The following is a 20403-nucleotide window of genomic DNA, read 5'->3' as shown; positions in this document are numbered from 1 at the left end:
CAGGACACACACAATGACACACAGAAAAGGTGCCGAGATGGAGAAACTGTTTTTTTCGGAAAATGTTGTTTTCTGCTGCACACAGAGGGGCCCTGTTTGTAAAATTATATCTTGCTGTGTAACTGAGCTCTCTGTAACCGTGACACTGCCGGTGACAGATCTGTACTGTGTTTGTGCCAAATCATTACTTGTTGTGTAATGTGGTCCCAGTTGTGGAAATAAGATGCATCGGAAGCGGAACCGTTACTGAGACGACATTTTAATTCCATATTTATTAAATTTTGTCACGAAATGTTCGTTTAGACCTCTGGATTCCCAGTCATAACCTTGCGTTCTTGTTACGAAGAAAGTTCATTCTGCATCAATATTTTCAGATAATAACACAGAAGCGCCCAACGTGGGGCTCGAACCCACGACCCTGGGATTAAGAGTCCAATGCTCTACCGACTGAGCTAGCCGGGCTGCTGGTGCACTATTTATTAAGCGTCTTCTTGAAGAGAGCTGATGCGGTGAAGTCCTTCTGCCATACTTCCCACTCCTGACACCATGTAGAAATGCTCGTCTCTCAATGGCTGGCGACCAATGATATGTAATAAAAAATAACTGACTTAATAATTGAGCAGCTCCTCCTGGCTTGTGCTCTGACCGCGATCCGGGGAACTGCCGGAATCCCGACACGTGACCATTTTAGTTGCGTCATCAGGTGACCGTTCGGCCTGCACAGGTCTCCCTCTGTGCTGTAATTTCTAAATTTCATCATTTAAATTTTCCTCCAGACTGTAAAGTGTGGTCCTGTTCCATTTGAATTTCTAATATATTTCCAATGTAACTGATGTTGTTCCACAAACTATTTAATCGGTGGAATTGTGCGTTTAGGGAGCTGAGGTTTTCGAGTCTCTCAAGGCCTCTCTCCAAATCCAATGGTCATTTTCCACGAAGATTCAACCCCTCCTCACATAAACACCGGGGCCCCGTTGATCGTTTGAATGCAATAACTTCCTGGAGTGATTCCAGGCTGGTTTTAGAATGTATTCCATCGACCAAATTACTAATGAATGACAGCTGAATGTATTTCTGTGTAAAAAGATCGTGGCAGAAATGGAACATATTTTATCTCTCTATCTGTTTCTTTGTTTATTTCTCTCTCCCTCACTCACTGTTTTTGTGCTTCTCCGGGGACTGATTGGATTCACAGTGAAACTCAGCCCCATCTCACCCCAACTCTTTTGGACGAATACGTCCTGGTGATGGACGGTCCTGAATCAGTGGAAGAATCGACAAACTATTCCATTCTTGGCTCTGTGAGAAGTTCCACCCCTGGTTGTGAGGTGGCTCTGAGATAAAGGGATCGAGAGAGAACGAGGTGACTGCAGTCTGGCTCTTACTCTGAAAACCAGCTTTGTACAGCGCCCTTGTAGAAAGTGGATGTGTCTGAGAACAGGAGGAAAGCAGATCATGGGCCTGTGATTGATTTTATTGAGCCGGACCTTGAAAAGTGAAGCAAACTTCTAACCAGTCGGTGCCTGTCTGAGAACTGGTAAGGAATTACGGCTGACATTGAGACAGTTCATCTTTAATTAGTTACAGCAAATCGATTCTTTCAGAGGTGTTGGTGTGTTGTTTTCAGAGTCACTGTCATAGTTTCTTAAAATATGATTTGTGCTTGTTTTTGTTTTGTTCAGTAATTTGGAAATCTATTTGGAGCGGGTGCAGTTGGTCAGTATCTGTGCCTCTTGCTTGGCAGCTCCCCAGGAAGCAGCAGCTCCATTCCTATCCAGATCTGTGGACACAATCAGGAGATCCAAACTATTGCGCACGGCTGCCATCTCCTGGCTGAAAGCAAGTTGTGCAACAAGGTAACGATGTATTCGTGACACGTTTCAATTGGAGCAAAATAACATTAACATGGTTAAATATTATCATTGTAGTAATCACATTTAAATCCCCAGATATCTGATTTTTGACTGAGCGACCAGTTCATCCCGATTTATCGGAAAATGAAGGATTCCCATTCCAGCCATATTGGTTACAGGAATATCCAATCTCTGATTTAATACATTCTCTCGCTTCATTGTTTGTGTATTCGTTTTATATATGGAGGCAAAGTCTGAAGAACTCAGTAACAGGTTGATCAATGTACCCGGAGAGGTGAAACTGCCGCCCCGAACTTCCTTCTATAAAGGTGATTCCAGTCACTCCCCACTTTCCCATCAGAACTACGTCACAGAAGAAATCACACCAGCTTCACAGAACAATCATTCAGCACGAAAGTAAATTATCTGAACTATGCTGACCAGAATCAGTGTGCTCAAACATGTGTTCTTGTTGAAAGAAAAAATGAGGAAGTGAATAGCTGTGTGGCTACCGCAGGGCAGTAATGTTGTAGCTCCTGGTTTAAGGAGCAGAGTGCCGCAGCGGAAGCGTGCTTGGCCATTAGCCCGAGGTCGAGGAATCGAGGCTATTCTCTGCTATTTACATCCCTGACACGAAAAGTAAACATAACGCACGTTCCTGTTTGCTTTGCAGCAAATACCTATCAGAAAATTTCTTGCAGTCTCATCCCGACATTAAACCCAGGAATGAAGCAGACAGCATGACACATTACAACATTGTAAAGCTCACACAGAGGGAACCACAGAGAAAATGCTTTAAAGTCTCAGCAGGTCTGACCAGATCTGTAGGGAGAGAAAGAGCTAACGTTTCGAGTCCAGATGACACTTTGTCAAAGCTGGACCGGACACGTTATCCAGTAGTACCCCACAAAGGGGCAATATAGATATATAACGATATCCAGTAATAACTCACAGGGGGCATATAAGGAAATAAAGCTTTATCGAGCAACAAATCACAATAGAAACCAAGTTCCCATCTTCCCCTCTCGGACGGATGTGAACAATCGAACCTGCCGGACTATTTACAAGAGAAGACGAATTTTACCCGGAGTCCTGGGATCAATATTAATTCCTCAACCAAAGTCACTGAAGCAGATTATCGAGTCATTAACTGCGCTTTTGCCTGTGTGGTCTCGCTGTGCGTATCTGAGCAGGAATCTCATGTCCTGAGACCAACGCTTTTCCATTGAAAGGAAGGTATTGGACAATCGTGAGGTTGAAAATCTCCTTGGAGAAATTTAACCTCGTGGGGGAAAGGTCAATATCAGGAGTGGGATTCGTATCCACGCTTCCATAAGAGACTGCGACCTGAACTTCAGCGCCTTTGACCGCTCGGTCACCCTGATGCGTTGTCGCCGAAACTAAGATCCGTGCACAAATCGACTCAAATTCTATGTTCATCATCATTTCATTTCAAACAAGATATGCTTATCCTACTTTTGAACACCAGCCATAATCCTGTATCTGAGTGCCATCCTTGTCCAAGCCGCTGGGGGTTAAGGAGCTTCTCATTGCTGCACTGATCAGTTTGCTCCAATCAACCAGGACCGAATTCCCGCTCTACCTGTTCCTCACTCGAAGATATTGAGAGCCTAAGTCCTGAGCGACGTGAAGTATCCAATTGGAGAGTTGCATTCCGGCGAATGGAATCTCTCTCCACAGCTGCTTCCGGTGCTGTTTTCACCGACAAGTAGCCGAAGAATGTCTCCTGTGTCCAAACAGGAGAACGTTCGTCCAGGAGAGGCGCCAGAAGAGTGTTCTGGGAGAAGTCAACTTAGTCACCTCGACTATACTGTGGGTAGCTGAAGAACAGGTGTCAAAGAGCGGATCAGATTGTAAGCTAAACGTTGATACTGATAAAGAAAAAGGTAGATGTGCTGCTGACAAACAGCGACTTGTTTCCGTTTGGTGTGAGTGAGAATATTAATAGCAGAGAATGGTTTCGATCCATCGACTTCTGTGTTAGGGGTCCAGCATACGTCCGCTGCGCCACTTTGCTCGTAGTTGATTTTCTCTGGGGTCGGACTTGAAGCAAAGCTTGAAGAAATCAGTAAGAGCGTGATCAATCTTCCCAGAGAGGTGAAACTGCCGTCCCGAACTTCATTCTATGAAGGTGATTCCAGTCATTCCCCACTTTCTCATCAGAACAACGTCACATAATAAATCACATCCCCTTCACAGAACAACCATTCAGCACGAAAGTAAATTATCTGAAATTTGCTGACCAGAATCAGTGAGCTCAAACGTTTGTTCTAGTTGAAACAAAAAAATGAGGAAGTGAATAGCTGTGTGGCTGCCGCAGGGCAGTAAAATCGTAGCTCCTGGTTTAAGGAGCAGAGTGTCGCAGCGGAAGCGTGCTGGGCCATTAGCCCGACGTCAGGGAATCCTGGCTATTCTCTGCTATTTACATTCTCCCTGACACGAAAAGAAAACATAACTCACGTTCCTGTTTGTTTTGCAGCAAATACCTTTCAGAATCCTTCTTGCAGTCTCGTCCCAGGAATGAAGGAGACAGCATGACACAGTACAACGTTGCAAAGCTCACACAGAGGGAAGCACAGATAAAATGCTTTAAAGTCTCTGCTCAATTGATCCTCAAGATAAACACTTCCAAATTCCACCAATTCCATTGGGAAATGCATGAATATCGATTGTTTAAATTTTACATACTTCTAACACCTCTCCGTCCACCCGGTCACATTCTATCACCGACAGTTCATGTGAATCTCCCCCGCTCTGTTGCGGTTCTGTGTCGTGGCCAGTAGATGTCAACACACTCTGGTAGAGCGTAGTTCACAGATTAGAGTGAGACACAACTGATAAAAATTGTTTTATTATATTAAAGTTGGGACGGCGGGATTTCGAAGAAGATAATATGTGGTGATGATCTATTCTTATATTTTGGTTGTGTTGAAGCCGTCAACATGTTGTATGTGGGAGTGAGGTGCATTCTCTCTGCACTTCTCTGGTCCCGTTTGTAAATGGGGGATTCCTGTTACTCTCAGGTAATGTGTGAGAGTGTAAGAGACATTCTGAACCTGTCAGTCTTCGTCACTATATGTGCCTGTGGATACGTTGTCAGTGGAACCGCACCGTGACACCAGTTCTTCAGCGACCCACAGTACAGTTGAGGTTACCGGGATGACGTCTCCCATAATTCTCTTCAGCCACCTCTCCAGGATGAACCTCCTCCTGTTTGTAGACTGGAGGGGTTCTTTGGCTACTTGCCTGTAATAAGATCGCATATAAAAATTCCATTGAAGTAAATGAGTTGTATCATGTGGTTAAGGAGACGCACAATAACCCATTGTACTCTGCACACGTGGGTTCAAATCCCATCCTCGTCTGTCATGTGTCTGTTGTGTCTCTGGTCCACTTCATGAGCATGAAGTACAAATGCTGTGATTTTTTGCTTTGGTTCACGGGCTTGGCGGGTGGTGAATTCGGCGAACACTGTCTGTGTTGAAAGCACATTATAAAAAGGTGAGAAAGTTACTTATTTCACTCCCTGACTTAATTGCGCATACATTCTGAGTTGGAAACTGTTTCTTCATCTCAGTTTGAAACTCACAAAGTCGCGCAAAAGGTAAGTTCATAAAATAAAGAAGCAGACTTCAGCCATTAGACCCATCGAGTCTGCCCAGCCATTCTATCGTGGCTGATATCTTCCCCATCTGCGACCTACAATGTTACAGATGAAGAGGTCGATTGCGATATCAGCAGGAACACCTTCTCCCTAGAACGCATGATCTCGGAGCGGGAGTAGGCAATTTAGCCTCCTGAGCCTAACACCTTCCATGTGATGTTGGCTGATCCCATCCTGGCCTCAACTCCACCGTCTTCCCGTTCTCCGTATCCCTTCAACTCCTTACCAATAAAACTCTCTCTACAACCTCCTTAAATTTACTCACTCTCCCTGCATCCAACGCAATCTGGGGTACCGAATTCCACAGAATCATAAACCCTTTGGAATAAGTATTTTTCCCTCAAATCTTTTTTCACATTGCAATCTCTTATTCTAAGATCATGACCTCCTCTTTTAGAATGCCCCACAAGAGGAAGCAACAGCTCCACGTCAACTTTTTCCATACCTTTTGGCATCTGATACACCTCAATTAGATAATGACGCATACATTCTGAGTGTGAAACTGTTGGCCAGTCTTCCTCAGTTTGAAACTCACGATGTTGCACGATAACATCCGATTCAATGGCCGGGAATCGAACAGGGACAACTGCTTGGAAGAAAACTTTGCTCACCACTCTCCCACCGTCGCTGCATTTCCAATTTTGAACACCAGGTGGAATAGAAGGAGGCAGATACATTCAATCAGTTCATGGATGCAAAACGAATTAAGGTATATTGCCGTGCGTACTTGTGGGACGAAGTGGCCGAGTGGTTAAGGCGATGGACTACAATCCATTGTGCCCTACACACGTGTGTTCGAGTTCCATGCTCGTTGATTTTAAATCCACTTTTCTCGGAAGTAGGCCTCCTTTTTCCAAGATGGATATGCAATCACTGATGTGACAATCTATTCCAAGTTATCAGGCCAGATTGCATCGAGTTGGGTTAGAGGACGGTGGAACGGAGGCAGACGTGTTTGGGGCTTAACCGCTCTTTGACACCAGTTCTTCTTCGGCTACCCACAGTACAGTCGAGGATACCGGGTTGACTTCTCCCATAATTACCTTCTGCCACCTCTCCTGGATGGACATCCTCCTGTTTGTGTACTGGAGGGTTGCTTCGGTCACTTGTCTGTGAGAAGGTCAGATATTAAAGTTCCATGAAGTAAAGGAGTTGTACCACGTGGTTAAGGGGATGCACAAGAAACCTTTGTGCTCTGCGCACTTGAGTTCGAATCCAATCCTCGTCTGTAACGTATCTGTTGTGTCTCTGTTTGATCCACTTCATGAGGGTGACGGAAAAATGCTGTGATTTTTAGTGTTTGGGGCTTGGAGTTGTGAATAATCGAACACTTTCCATATTGAAACCACTTTAGAAAATGACGAGAAAGTTACTTAATTCACTCCCCCCCATAATTGCGCACACATTCTGAGTTGGAAACTATTTCTTTCCCTCAGTTTGAAAGCCATGAAGCGGCGCAAACGATAGATTCATCAGATAGATGAGCAGTATTACGCCATTCGACCCATCGAGTCTGCCCGCCATTCGATCATGACTGAAATGTTCATCATCTGCTACCTGAAATGTTACGGAACAAGAGATGGATTGAGATGTCAGCCAGAACACCTCCTCCCGAGAACACATAACATTGGAGCTGGGATATGCAATTTAGCCTCTTGGGCGTAAAACCTTCCATGTGATCTTGCCTGATCAAACATAATGGCCTCAACACCACCGTCCTGCCCGTTCTCCAGAACCCTTCAACTCATTACCAATAAAAGTCTCTCTAAGTCCTCCTTAACTTTCTCACTGTCCCTGCATCCACCACACTCTGAGGAAGTGAATTCCACAGAATTACAAGCCTTTGGGAGAAGTCGTTTTTCTTTTTTAAATTTGCAGCCTCATATTCTAAGATGATGACCTCTCGTTTTAGACTACCCCACAACAGGTAACATCAACTCCACGTCTACAATATCTACACCTTTTCGCATCTTAAACACCTCACTTAGATAATCCGCATAAATTCTGAATGAGAAACAGTTGACCAGTCTTCCTCAGTTTGAAACTCAGGATGTCGCGCAAAAACATCCGATTCAACTATTACTGCGATGGCCAGGAATCGAACCGGAGTCAATGGTTTCAAAAGCAGCGATGCTCACCACTATACAACCACCACTGCATTTCCCCCGTCGAATACCTGGTTGAATAGAAAGAGGCAAATAATTGCCATCAGTTCATGGATGCAAAACGAATTAAGACGTATTGACGTGCCAAGTTGTGCGACGAGGTGGCCGCGTGGTTAAGGCGATGGACTGCTAATCCATTGTGCTCTGCACACGTGGGTTCGAATCCCATCCTCGTCGATTTTTCGCCCATTGTTTCTCGGAAGTGGAATTCATTTTTACACGATGGATCTGCAATCACTGATGTGACAAACTATTCCAAGTTGTCAGGCCACTTGCATCGAGTTGCGTTAGAGGAGGGACGAACGGAGGCACGAACGGCGGCAGACGTGTTTGGGGCTTAACTCCACATTGCCACAATTCTTCTTCGGCTACCAACTGTGCAGTCGAGGTTACCGGGTTCACTTCTCCCATTATTACCTTCTGCCACCTCTCGTGGATGAACGTCCTCCTGATTGTACATTGGTGGGGTGCTTCGGCTACTTGTCTGTGACAAGATCAGATATTAAAATTCCATGAAGTAAAGGGGTTGTTCCACATGGTTAAGGTGATGCACAATAATCCATTGCACTCTGCACACGTTGATTCAAATCCCATTCTTGTCTGTAACGTGTCTGTTGTGTCTCTGTTTTGTCCACTTCATGAGGATATAGTAAAAAGGCTGTGAGTTTTAGCTTTTGTTTCAGGGCTTGGCGGGCGGTGAATAGTCGAACACTGTCCATGGTGAAACCAAATAATAAAAAGCTGAGAAAGTTACTTTTCACTCCCTGCCCTAATTGCGCATAAATTCTGAGTTGGAAAATGTTCCTTCCCCTCAGTTTGAAACTCACGAAGTCGCGCAAAAGATAAGTTCATAAAATATAGGAGCAGAATTAAGCCATTAGACCCATCGAGTCTGCCCCGCCATTCTATCGCGGTTGATTGTGCCAGTTAGAAACTTCTAATATTCTAACAATTATTTGGGAACTAGAATCGTCTAATATTCCATTCCCTGTGTAGGTTAGAAACTTCTAATATTCAAACCTCCACCTGCTTAACTAGAAACTTCTAATATTCTAGCATCGCTTTACCCAGAAACTTCTAATATTCTAGCCCTCCACGTTGCGCGCCATGAAGTTAAAACCTCACCACTATTCTTAGAATTCCCCCTGTACCAGAAAAGGGTCAAGATATTCTAAATGATGAACAGGGATTCTCACTCCCTGACTCCTATGCAGACTTAGGTGGGCGCTATTCGGGTCAAACCAGTGTTTCATGTTATCCCACGGCATAACCCATGTCTTCAGAGAAGATTCTGTTTACTTTCCACTCAGGTGCTTCACTCACGGGTCCGGCTTTTCTAAGTAGAGTAAAGTAAACTTTCTAATAAACACTCTTTCAGGTTATCAATTTAAGTTCGTTTTAATTTCAAATTAAAAGATGTAATCACTGTTTTTACAGAAAAGTAATAAGATCTTTTCTTTGCATCTTCCTGGTCAGTTGTTAGACCTTCAAGTCTGCCTTGACAATTATCTCCTGTAACTTTTGTTTTTTTCCTGATGGATTCGCTGTTCTGCTCGGCTTCCGTGTTCAGTCCTTCCCATGACCGAGGGCAGCTATGAGAGCTGGCTGCTGAATTATTAGGTATTATATAGCCCTTTGCGCAGCCTTAGTTTCTACATGGCATTTATTGAAATGTAACTGTTGCTTGCCGACTGTAGCTAATGCAAGCTCCCTGTCGTTGAACTAGCTTATTCTGCTTGACATGTAATACTTTTGTTTGGCAGGTAATACATTTATTTGTTGCTTCGTCAGCAACTTTCCTGATATCTGTCTTTAGTGATGTTTTTTCTCAGTCTAAATACTGGATATGAACTCGTGTCCAACGAAGCAGTTCGCCTCTGCACTTCCACTGGTCAGCTGGTGTCAACGGCAGGTCGCCCCCTATATTTCTAACCTTATCTGGCTTGGACCTATACCCTATGACCTGATTATTTGCTAAAAGATTTTTAACGTCAAAAATGTGTAAATTATGGAATAAACGTGCCACCTCATGTGTTTCTTAGCTGGAAAGCAGTTGTCTCATATTTAAGTGGCGTCAGCAAGGTTTCCCGCTTAACCTTCTCCCCCAATTTAAACCTAAGATCCTGGTTGTTCCTTTTTTAATTGTTCAGTAAAATAATGCACTTCTCGGGAAGTGTGAAATACTGTTCCCGTTTATATAACTTAAGATTTTAAATTGATTGAATGTCTTTTTAACTTTAAAACCATGTTGAGTTGTCCATATCTGTTTTCTTTAACGCCTGCGAAGCTATCTGTATTTTAAACAACCTGCGGCTGTTAACCCTTTGTGGGACCTTTCCCTTTCATTTAAAATCTCTGTCTTTTCCAGGTTCACATTCATGGTTCAAATGATATATTTTTTCATTATAACCTGTTCCTCACACGAAGGTATTGAGAGACGAAGATCTGAGCGACGTGAAGTATCCAATTGGAGAGATGCATCATGGCGACTGGAATCTATTTCCACAGCTGCTTCCGGTGCTGCTTTCACAGCCGACGAACCCCTCCAGTGTCCAAACAGGTGAAAGTTCATCCAGTAGAGGCGGCAGAAGGGAGTTCTGGGAGAAGGCAACTTCGTCACCTCGACTATACTGTGGGTAGCTGAAGAACAGGTGTCAAGGAGCAGATCATACTGAAAGGAAAATGTTGATACTAATAAAGAAAAAGGCAGATGTGCTGCTGGGTGATAGCGACTTGTTTGCTTTTGGTGTGAGTGCGAATACAAATAGCAGACGATGGTTTTGGTCCATCGACTGCTGGGCTATGGGCCCACCACGCTTCTGCTGCGCCACTCCGCACGTGGTTGAGCTATTCGCGGTCGAGGTCGAGGAATCGACTCACAGGGGGCCAATAAGGAAATAAAGCTTTATCGAGCAATGAATCACAGTAGAAACCGAGTCCCCAACTTCCCCTCTTGGACGGATGTGAACAATCCAACCTGCCAGACTATTTACAAGAGAAGACGAATTTTACCCTTCTCTTGGGATCAATATTAATTCCTCAACCAGACTCACCGAAGCAGATTATCGAGTCATGAGCTGGGCGTTTGCCGGTGGGGTCTTGCTGTGCGTATTTAAGCTGGAATTTCATGTCCTGAGACCAACGCTTTTCTATTGAAAGGGAGGTAATGGATCTTCCTGAGGTTGAAAATCTTGCTGGAGAAATTTAACCTCGTGGAGGAAAAGGCAATATCAGGAGTCGGATTCGAACCATCGCCTCCAGAAGAAACTGCGACCTGAACGCAGCGCCTCAGACCGCTCGGCCATCCTGATGCGTTGTCGCCGAAACTAAGATCCGTGCACAAATCGACTTAAAGACTATCTTCATCGTTATTTCATTTCAAACAAGATATGCTTTTCCTACTTTTGAACCCCTTCCAGAGTCCTGTGTCTGAGTGCCATCCTTGTCCAAACCGCTGGTGTTTAAGGAGCTTCTCATTGCTGCATTGATCAGTTTGCTCTAATCAACATGGTCCGAATTCCCGCTCTACCTGTTCCTCACACGAAGGTATTGAAAGTCTACGATCTGAGCGACGTGAAGTATCTAATTGGAGAGTTGCATTCTGGCGACTGCAATGACTCTCCACAGCTGCTTCCGGTGCTGCTCTCACAGACAGGCAGCCGAAGAACCCCTCCAGTGTCCAATCAGGTGAACGTTAATCCAGTAGAGGCGGCAGAAGAGTGTTCTGGGAGAAGTCAACTTAGTCACCGCGACTGTACTGTGGTTAGCTGAAGAACAGGTGTGAAAGAGCGGATCAGACTGAAAGCAAAACTTTGATACTAATAAATAAAAAGGCAGATGTGCTGCTGACAAACAGCAACTTGTTTCCGTTTGGTGTGATTGAGAATATGAATAGCAGAGGATGGTTTCGATCCATCGACCTCTGTGTTATGGGCCCAGCACGCTTCCGCTGCGCCAGAGAGATGAAACTGCCGCCCCGAACTTCATTTTTTAAAGGTGATTCCAGTCACTCCCCACTTTCCCATCAGAACAACGTCACAGAAGAAATCACGTCACCTTCACAGAACAACCATTCAGCACGAAACTGAATTATCTGAACTATGCTGACCAGAATCAGTGTGCTCAAACGTGTGTTCTTGTTGAAAGAAAAAAATGAGGCAGTGAATAGTTGTGTGGTTACCGCAGGGTAGTAATGTTGTAGCTCCTGGTTTAAGGAGCAGAGTGCCGCAGCGGGAGCCTGCTGGGCCATTAGACCGAGGTCGAGGAATCGAGGGTATTCTCTGCTATTTACATTCTCCCTCACGCCAAAAATAAACATAACACACGTTCCTGTTTGCTTTGCAGCAAATACCTATCAGAAACCTTCTTGCAGTCTCATCCCGACATTAGTCCCAAGAATGAAAGAGACAGCATGACACATTACAACATTGTAAAGCTCACACACAGGGAACCACAGAGAAAATGCTTTAAAGTCTCAGCATATCTGACAGCATCTGGAGGGAGAGAAATGAGCTAACGTTTCGAGTCCAGATGACCCTTAGTCAAAGCTGCTCGGGAAACGTTATCCAGCAGTACCCCATAGAGGGGCAATATAGATATAGAACGATATCCAGTAATAACTCACAGGGGGCCAATAAGGAAATAAAGCTTTATCGAGCAATGAATCACAATAGAAACCGAGTCCCCAACTTCCCCACTTGGACGGATGTGAACAATCCAACCTGCCAGACTATTTACAAGAGAAGACGAATTATCTTCTATGTGGCATATAAGGAAAGTAGGAAGGAACTTAAGCAAGGAGTCAGGAGGGCTAGAAGGGGCCACGAAAAGTCATTGGCAAATAGGGTTAAGGAAAATCCCAAGGCTTTTTACACGTACATAAAAAGCAAGAGGGTAGCCAGGGAAAGGGTTGGCCCACTGAAGGATAGGCAAGGGAATCTATCTGTGGAGCCAGAGGAAATGGGCGAGCTACTAAATGAATACTTTGCATCAGTATTCACCAAAGAGAAGGAATTGGTAGATGTTGAGTCTGGAGAAGGGGGTGTAGATAGCCTGGGTCACATTGTGATCCAAAAAGACGAGGTGTTGGGTGTCTTAAAAAATATTAAGGTAGATAAGTCCCCAGGGCTAGATGGGATCTACCCCAGAATGCTGAAGGAGGCTGGAGAGGAAATTGCTGAGGCCTTGACAGAAATATTTGGATCCTCGCTGTCTTCAGGGGATGTCCCGGAGGACTGGAGAATAGCCAATGTTGTTCCTCTGTTTAAGAAGGGTAGCAAGGATAATCCCGGGAACTACAGGCCGGTGAGCCTTACTTCAGTGGTAGGGAAATTACTGGAGAGAATTCTTCGAGACAGGATCTACTCCCATTTGGAAGCAAATGGACGTATTAGTGAGAGGCAGCACGGTTTTGTGAAGGGGAGGTCGTGTCTCACTAACTTGATAGAGTTTTTCGAGGAGGTCACTAAGATGATTGATGCAGGTAGGGCAGTAGATGTTGTCTATATGGACTTCAGTAAGGCCTTTGACAAGGTCCCTCATGGTAGACTAGTACAAAAGGTGAAGTCACACAGGATCAGGGGTGAGCTGGCAAGGTGGACACAGAACTGGCTAGGCCATAGAAGGCAGAGAGTAGCAATGGAGGGATTCTTTTCTAATTGGAGGGCTGTGACCAGTGGTGTTCCACAGGGATCACTGCTGGTACCTTTGCTCTTTGTAGTATATATAAATGATTTGGAGGAAAATGTGACTGGTCTGATTAGTAAGTTTGCAGACGACACAAAGGTTGGTGGAATTGCGGATAGCGATGAGGACTGTCTGAGGATACAGCAGGATTTAGATTGTCTGGAGACTTGGGCGGAGAGATGGCAGATGGAGTTTAATCCGGACAAATGTGAGGTAATGCATTTTGGAAGGTCTAATGCAGGTAGGGAATATACAGTGAATGGTAGAACCCTCAAGAGTATTGAAAGTCAAAGAGATCTAGGAGTACAGGTTTACAGGTCATTGAAAGGGGCAACACAGGTGGAGAAGGTAGTCAAGAAGGCATACGGCATGCTTGCCTTCATTGGCCGGTGCATTGAGTATAAGAATTGGCAAGTCATGTTGCAGCTGTATAGAACCTTAGTTAGGCCACACTTGGAGTATAGTGTTCAATTCTGGTCGCCACACTACCAGAAGGATGTGGAGGCTTTAGAGAGGGTGCAGAAGAGGTTTACCAGAATGTTGCCTGGTATGGAGGGCATTAGCTATGAGGAGCGATTGAATAAACTCGGTTTGTTCTCACTGGAACGAAGGAGTTTGAGGGGCGACCTGATAGAGGTATACAAAATTATGAGGGGCATAGACAGAGTGGATAGTCAGAGGCTTTTCTCCAGGGTAGAGGGGTCAATTACTAGGGGGCATAGGTTTACGGTGAGAGGGGCAAGGTTTAGAGTAGATGTACGAGGCAAGTTTTTTACGCAGAGGGTAGTGGGTGCCTGGAACTCGCTACCGGAGGAGGTGGTGGAAGCAGGGACGATAGGGACATTTAAGGAGCATCTTGACAAATATATGAATAGGATGGGAATAGAAGGATACGGACCCAGGAAGTGTAGAAGATTGTAGTTTAGTCGGGCAGCATGGTCGGCACGGGCTTGGAGGGCCGAAAGGCCTGTTCCTGTGCTGTACATTTCTTTGTTCTTTGTTGAATTTTACCCTTCTCTTGGCATCAATATTAATTCCTCAACCAGAGTCACTGAAGCAGATTATCCAGTCATGAACTGGGCTTTTGCCGGTGGGGTCTTGCTGTGCATATTTAAGCAGAAATCTCATGTCCTGAGACCAACGCTTTTCCATTGATAGGGAGGTATTGGATCTTCCTGAGGTTGAAAATCTGGCTGGAGAAATTTAACCTCGTGGAGTAAAAGGCAACATCAGGAGTGAGATTCGAACTTTCGCCTCCAGAAAAGACTGCGTTTTGAACGCAGCGCCTTAGACCGCTCGGCCATCCTGATGCGTCGTCGTCGAACCTAAGATCCGTGCACAAATCGACTTAAAGTCTATCTTCATCGTTATTTCATTTCAAACAAGATATGCTCTTCCTACTTTTGAACCCCAGCCAGAGTCCTGTATCTGAGTGCCATCTTTGTCCAAACCGCTGGTGGTTCAGGAGCTTCTCATTGCTGCATTGATCAGTTTGCTCTAATCAACAAGGTCCGATTTCCCGCTCCACCTGTTCCTCAGACGAAGGTATTGAAAGTCTAAGATCTGAACGGCGTGATGTGTCCATTTGGAGAGTTGCATTCTGGCGACTGCAATCTCTCTCCACAGTTGCTTCCCGTACTGCTTTCACAGACAAGTTCACTGACTGTACTGTGGTTAGCTGAAAAACAAGGAGCGGATCAGACAGAAAGCAAAACTTTGCTACTAATAAAGAAGAAGGCAGGTGTGCTGCTGACAAATAGCGACTTGTTTCCGTTTGGTGTGAGTGAGAATATAAATAGGCTTGTAACTTGCTGGCGAGGCCGTCGCCGGTGATGATGACGTGGCGTGGACTCGCTGAACCAGGTTCAGGAGCTCGAGCACCGAGCAGGGACGCTCTCTCAGGCCCGACGATTTCAAACCACAGTGTTGCCTTGATCGCCTTGTTGGATACCCTAGTTGACAGGAACCAGTGGCAGCTATGCCATTGCTATTGTAGTCAAGGAACTGGCAGGCCGGTGGAAGAATGCTTGGTCTGGCACGCATGGTGTCGAGGCCGGATTTTGAGATGAGGTTCGCTGATGCGCCGGTGTGAAGTTTGAATCGGATGCAAGCCTTGTCTCATTTCATTTCATTTCGTTTTCATTTCATTAATTGTGTGGACAGCACACCACCCGTCGATCCACACTGAGGATCGAGAGGCGTTTCTCGTTGTGGTGGAAGGCAGCGCATGTGTAGTTATGATGCCCACCCGGTATGGGGACCTGATGCACTCAGCATCAGGGTCTGTTGGGCTGTCGGGATCGGAATCTGGCATGCCTTGTTGTATCGAGCGGACACTTCGGCGCCGCAGCTGGGATCGCTGGCTGCTGAGCGGTGGAGCAGATCTGCAAAGGGCTGCATAGTGGCCAAGCTTGCCACACTGTAGACACCGGCGTCCTTTTGCCGGACATTTCCGCTTTAAGTGGGTGGAGCCACAATTCGGAGATGTCATGACACCGATGGCAGGGCATTCCGTGCGCCATCGCGCATGCGCAGTACGGTCGGTCGACGTACGCACCTGTGCAGTCGTGTTTTCGGCCTCGTCGTCCACTCGGTCATGGCGCACCTGCGCAGGGACCTGGGAAAAGCGCACAAAGTGACCACTCTCCTCGATGCTCAGGCCCTGCATTTGAACAATGGCCTGCACCCGTTCCGCCTCGTGGGAGGCCAGTTTTGCAGTTTCTGCTGCCCTGATGTGGGAGTAACGATTCTTAGCATGCTCATGGATAACGCATGTCTCGATAGCAACTGAGAGGGTCAACTGTTTGACTTTCAGGAGCTGCTGCCGAATGGAATCGGAGTGGACCCCGAAAACGATCTGATCCCGGATCATGGAATCAACCGTCGAGTCATAGTTACATGACTGCGCTAGGATGCAGAGATGGGTCACGAAGGACTGAAAAGGTTCATTCTTACCCTGAAGCCTCTGCTGGAAAAAGTACCATTCAAAGCTCTCATTCACCTCAGTGTCGCAGTGGCTGTCAAACCTCAGCAGGACTGTTTTGAATTTTGTTTTGTCTTCGCCGGCAGCGAACGTAAGGGAGTTGTAGATGTGGATGACATGGTCCCCCGCGGTGGAGACAAATAATGTGATCTTCCTGGCATCCGATGCTGCTTCGAGGTCGGATGCCTCGATGTACAGGAGGAACTTTTGCTTGAAGATTTTCCAATTGGCGCCAAGGTTGCCGGAGATGCGGAGCTGCGGAGGAGGCTGGTGTTTTCCATTTCACCGGATGGCTGCTTCCTACAGCTCCCCACCTGGAAGTCGGACCGGCCATACACTGCCCTCGAGGGGGACAGTCGCCTCAACCACTTCCTTAGGGTTCAGTATCACAAATGGGATCTCGGTCTTCCAAAAAGAGATGGACCAAGTGGTCGACCAGTACGGTTTGTGGGCCACCTTTCCGTACTTATAAAATGTCACCATCTGCGGCCATGACCAGCAGGACCACGATGCCAACCTCGATAAATTCCTCCGCACTGCCACCCTTCTCAACCTGACCTACAACAAAGAGAAGTGTGTGTTCAGCATGACCCGGTTAGCCATTCTCGGCTATGTAGTCCAAAATGGTCTTCTCTGGCCCGACCCCGAGCGCATGCGCCCCTTCATGGAACTTCCCCAAGGCCCTCAAACACTGCCAGGGCTTCTTTTCCTACCACGCTCAGTGGGTCCCAAACTATGCCGACAAGGCCCGCCCACTCATTCAGTCCATCCAATTCCCCGTTGCGGCCGAGACACAACATGCTTTCGTCCGCATCAGAGCAGACATCGCCAAGGCTGGGTTGCGCGCAGTGGATGAGTCACTGCTTTTCCAAGTAGAAAGCGACGCTTCAGACGTCGCCCTGGCTGCCACCCTTAACCAGGCAGGCAGACCCGTGGCATTCTTTCCCCGCACCCTTCATGTCTCTGAAATTCGACACTCATCCGTCGAGAAGGAGGCTCAAGCTATCGTTGAAGCTGTTTGAAGCGGCATTGGAGGCATTACCTGGCAGGTAAGAGATTCACTCTCCTTACGGACCAACGGTCGGTAGCCTTATTGTTCAATAACACACAGCGGGGCAAGATCAAAAATGATAAAATCTTGCGGTGGAGAATCGAGCTCTCCACCTATAATTACGAGATCTTGTATCGCCCCGGTAAACTCAACGAGCCTCCAGACGCCCTCTCCCGAGGTACATGTGCCAGCGCACATGAGGACCAACTCTGGGCCCTACACAACAGCCTTTGTCACCCGGAGGTCACCCGATTGTACCATCTGGTCAAAGCTCACAATCTGCCCTACTCCGTCGAGGAAGTAAGGACAGTGACCAGGGTCTGCCAGGTCTGTGCGGAGTGCAAGCCGCACTTCTACCGGCCAGACCGTGCACGCCTGGTGAAGGCTTCCCACTCATTTGAACGCCTCAGGGTGGATTTCAAAGGGCCCCTCCCCTCCACCGACCATAACACCATATTCTCAGTGTGGTCGATGCGTACTCCAGATTCCCCTTCACCATCCCATGCCCGATATGACGTCTGCCACCGTCATCAAGGCCCTCAGCACCATCTTCGCTGTTCGGTTTCCCTGCCTACATCCACAGTGACAGGGGATCCTCATTCATGAGCGATGAGCTGCGTCACGTCCTGCTCAGCAGGGGTATAGCCTCCGGTAGGATGACCAGCTACAACCCCCGGGGAAACGGGCAAGTAGAACGGGTGAATGGGACAGTTTGAGGGCCGTCCCGCTGGCCCTATGGTCCAGGAACCTCCCAGCCTCTCGCTGGCAGGAGGTCCTCTTTGACACTCTGCACTCCATCCGGTCACTATTGTGTACCACCACTAGTAACACACCCCATGAACGTGTTTTTACCTTCCCCAGGAAGTCCACATCCGGTGTGTCGCACCCTACTTGGCTCGCTGCTCCAGGACAGGTCCTTCTCCGTAGGCACCTCCGACTCCACAAGGCGGACCCCTTGGTGGACAGGGTTCACCTGCTTCACGCCAACCCTCAATATGCCGACGTTGAGTTTCCCGACGGCCGCCAAGATACTGTCTCACTCAGGGACCTGGCACCGTCAAGTTCCACCCCAACACCACCCCCCCACCTCCCACCGCGCCGCCAATATTGCCCCCCCCCCCAGACCCCCTCACCTTTTCCGCACAAGAGGACGAAGAGGACTTCTGCACGCTCCCAGAGTTCCCCGATGACTGGCCAGCATCAGCACCGCCATCGGCGCCATCGACGCCACCTCCACCTCCGCCAGCACCGACTTCGTCCCCACCATTACGCCGATCCCAACGAAGCACCAAAGCACCGGACCGGCTGAACCTTTGACGGACTCCGGACCGTCAACATGGACTTTTCTTTCCCTACCACTGTACATAATTCCAATAATTGTATATAGTTTCATGTCACCCCCGCCGGACTCATTTTTAACAGAGGGTGAATGTGGTGATCCACTGTAATAGGAGATGTAAGATAGGACCTGCCGACTGGCTCCGCCCAGTGAGAACTGTATAAATATGCATGCCCTCCAGTGCCCTGCCATTTCGCCAGATGCAGCAGGAGGCCTCGCATCTGACTGTAATAAAGCCACAGTTGTCCACAACTTTAGTATTTGTGCAATTGATCGTGCATCAAAGATGAAGTAAAAATGCTGTTATTTTTAACTTTTGTTTGAAGGCTGGCGCGGGGGGTGGGGGGGGGGGGGGGGATAGTCAAACACTGTCCACATTGAAACCACGTTAAAAAACGATAAGTACTTATTTCATTCCCCGCTGTATTTGCGTCTAAATTCTGAGTGAGAAACTTTCTCTTCCTCAGTTTGAAATTCAGGAAGAGGCGCAAAAATTCCCAATTTATTATTGCGATGGCCGGGAATCGAACCCGGGTCAACTGCTGGGAAGGCAGCTGTGCTCACCACTATACCACCATCGCTCACTGACTGGAGACGTGTCCTTTTGGTTCTTTAGATCAGTTTGATTAACTGTTTCGTATCAAGTACTTACTTTGCGTAAGTTATTTCACTCCAATTTAAAATGCTCCTGAATGAAACTGTCCGTGTCGCACGGCTCCCGTTCAGCCAGGAGGCGGCACCAGTCCACAATAAATGTACATTCTATGTGTCATTACATAGGACACTTCCTCTCGCCTGAGACCTTAACTCGTCCTGTGTCCTGATGCTGCCATTTTCACCCTATTTCAGTAATCATAGATTGCCTCCAGTGCAGAAGGAGGCCATTCGGCCCATGGAACCGGTACCGACCCTCGGAACGAGCACCCGATTTCGGCCCAAATGCACCTAACCTTTCGAATACGTCAGGATGGCCGAGCGCTGGTCGCAGTCTTCTCTGGAGGTCAGGGCTCGAATCCCACTCCTGAAATTGACTTTTCCTCCGCGAGGCACCATCCAAACCTGGAACCCCTCCCTAACAGCACTGTGTGTGTACATACACCATATGGACTTCCAGCGGTTCCAGAATCCCCTCACCGCCCATTCTCACGGTCAATTAATGATAGATTGTAAATGTTTTGCCGAATCAGCGACAATCACAGCCAGAGAGACCTGGAATAACCCTCACAGCAGGAAAGGCAACTCATTGTCCTTTGACCCAAAAGCAAAATACTGCGGATGCTGCAAATCTGAAACAAAGACAGAAAATGCTGGAAATATTCAGCTGATCCGGCAGCTTCTGTGGAGAGAGGAACAGGTCGTTCCAACGAAAGGTCGGGTTGTGAAATGTTAACTATTTCACTTTTCACAGATACTACAGATCCGTACCGTATTTCCAGCATTCCCTTGTGATTAGCTGAACATCCTCAGACTCTGTAGCTTAATCCGTTAAAGTGTCTGTTCCCTAAAGAAAAATCTGGACTCAAATCCCAGCCCAGCGTTATTCCGTTTGACCACCTGTGCGATTGAGAACTTCCTCCACAACAGGGGGAAATGTGTTGGATTTCTAGTCGGAAAATATGCCTTTTGCAGGGTTAAATTCAGT

The 20403-nt window shown here is 46.9% G+C and overlaps 3 non-coding genes across 3 annotated transcripts; 1 reads left to right on the top strand and 2 right to left on the bottom strand.

Moving 5' to 3' along the window:
- Nucleotides 1-389: 389 nt before the first annotated feature.
- trnak-cuu (transfer RNA lysine (anticodon CUU)) lies at nt 390-462 on the bottom strand. Its single transcript has one exon. It is a non-coding gene; the product is annotated as a tRNA-Lys (tRNA).
- A 7336-nt stretch (nt 463-7798) lies between these two features.
- On the top strand, nt 7799-7880 carry trnas-gcu (transfer RNA serine (anticodon GCU)). Its single transcript has one exon. It is a non-coding gene; the product is annotated as a tRNA-Ser (tRNA).
- Nucleotides 7881-19270: 11390 nt separating this feature from the next.
- On the bottom strand, nt 19271-19342 carry trnag-ucc (transfer RNA glycine (anticodon UCC)). Its single transcript has one exon. It is a non-coding gene; the product is annotated as a tRNA-Gly (tRNA).
- Between the last annotated feature and the right edge of the window lie 1061 nt (nt 19343-20403).

This window comes from Scyliorhinus torazame, chromosome 24, assembly GCF_047496885.1.
Source record: "Scyliorhinus torazame isolate Kashiwa2021f chromosome 24, sScyTor2.1, whole genome shotgun sequence".
Lineage (NCBI taxonomy): Eukaryota > Metazoa > Chordata > Chondrichthyes > Carcharhiniformes > Scyliorhinidae > Scyliorhinus > Scyliorhinus torazame.
The sequence above is the reverse complement of the archived record's forward strand: the minus strand, read 5'-3'. Positions and strand labels throughout refer to the sequence as shown.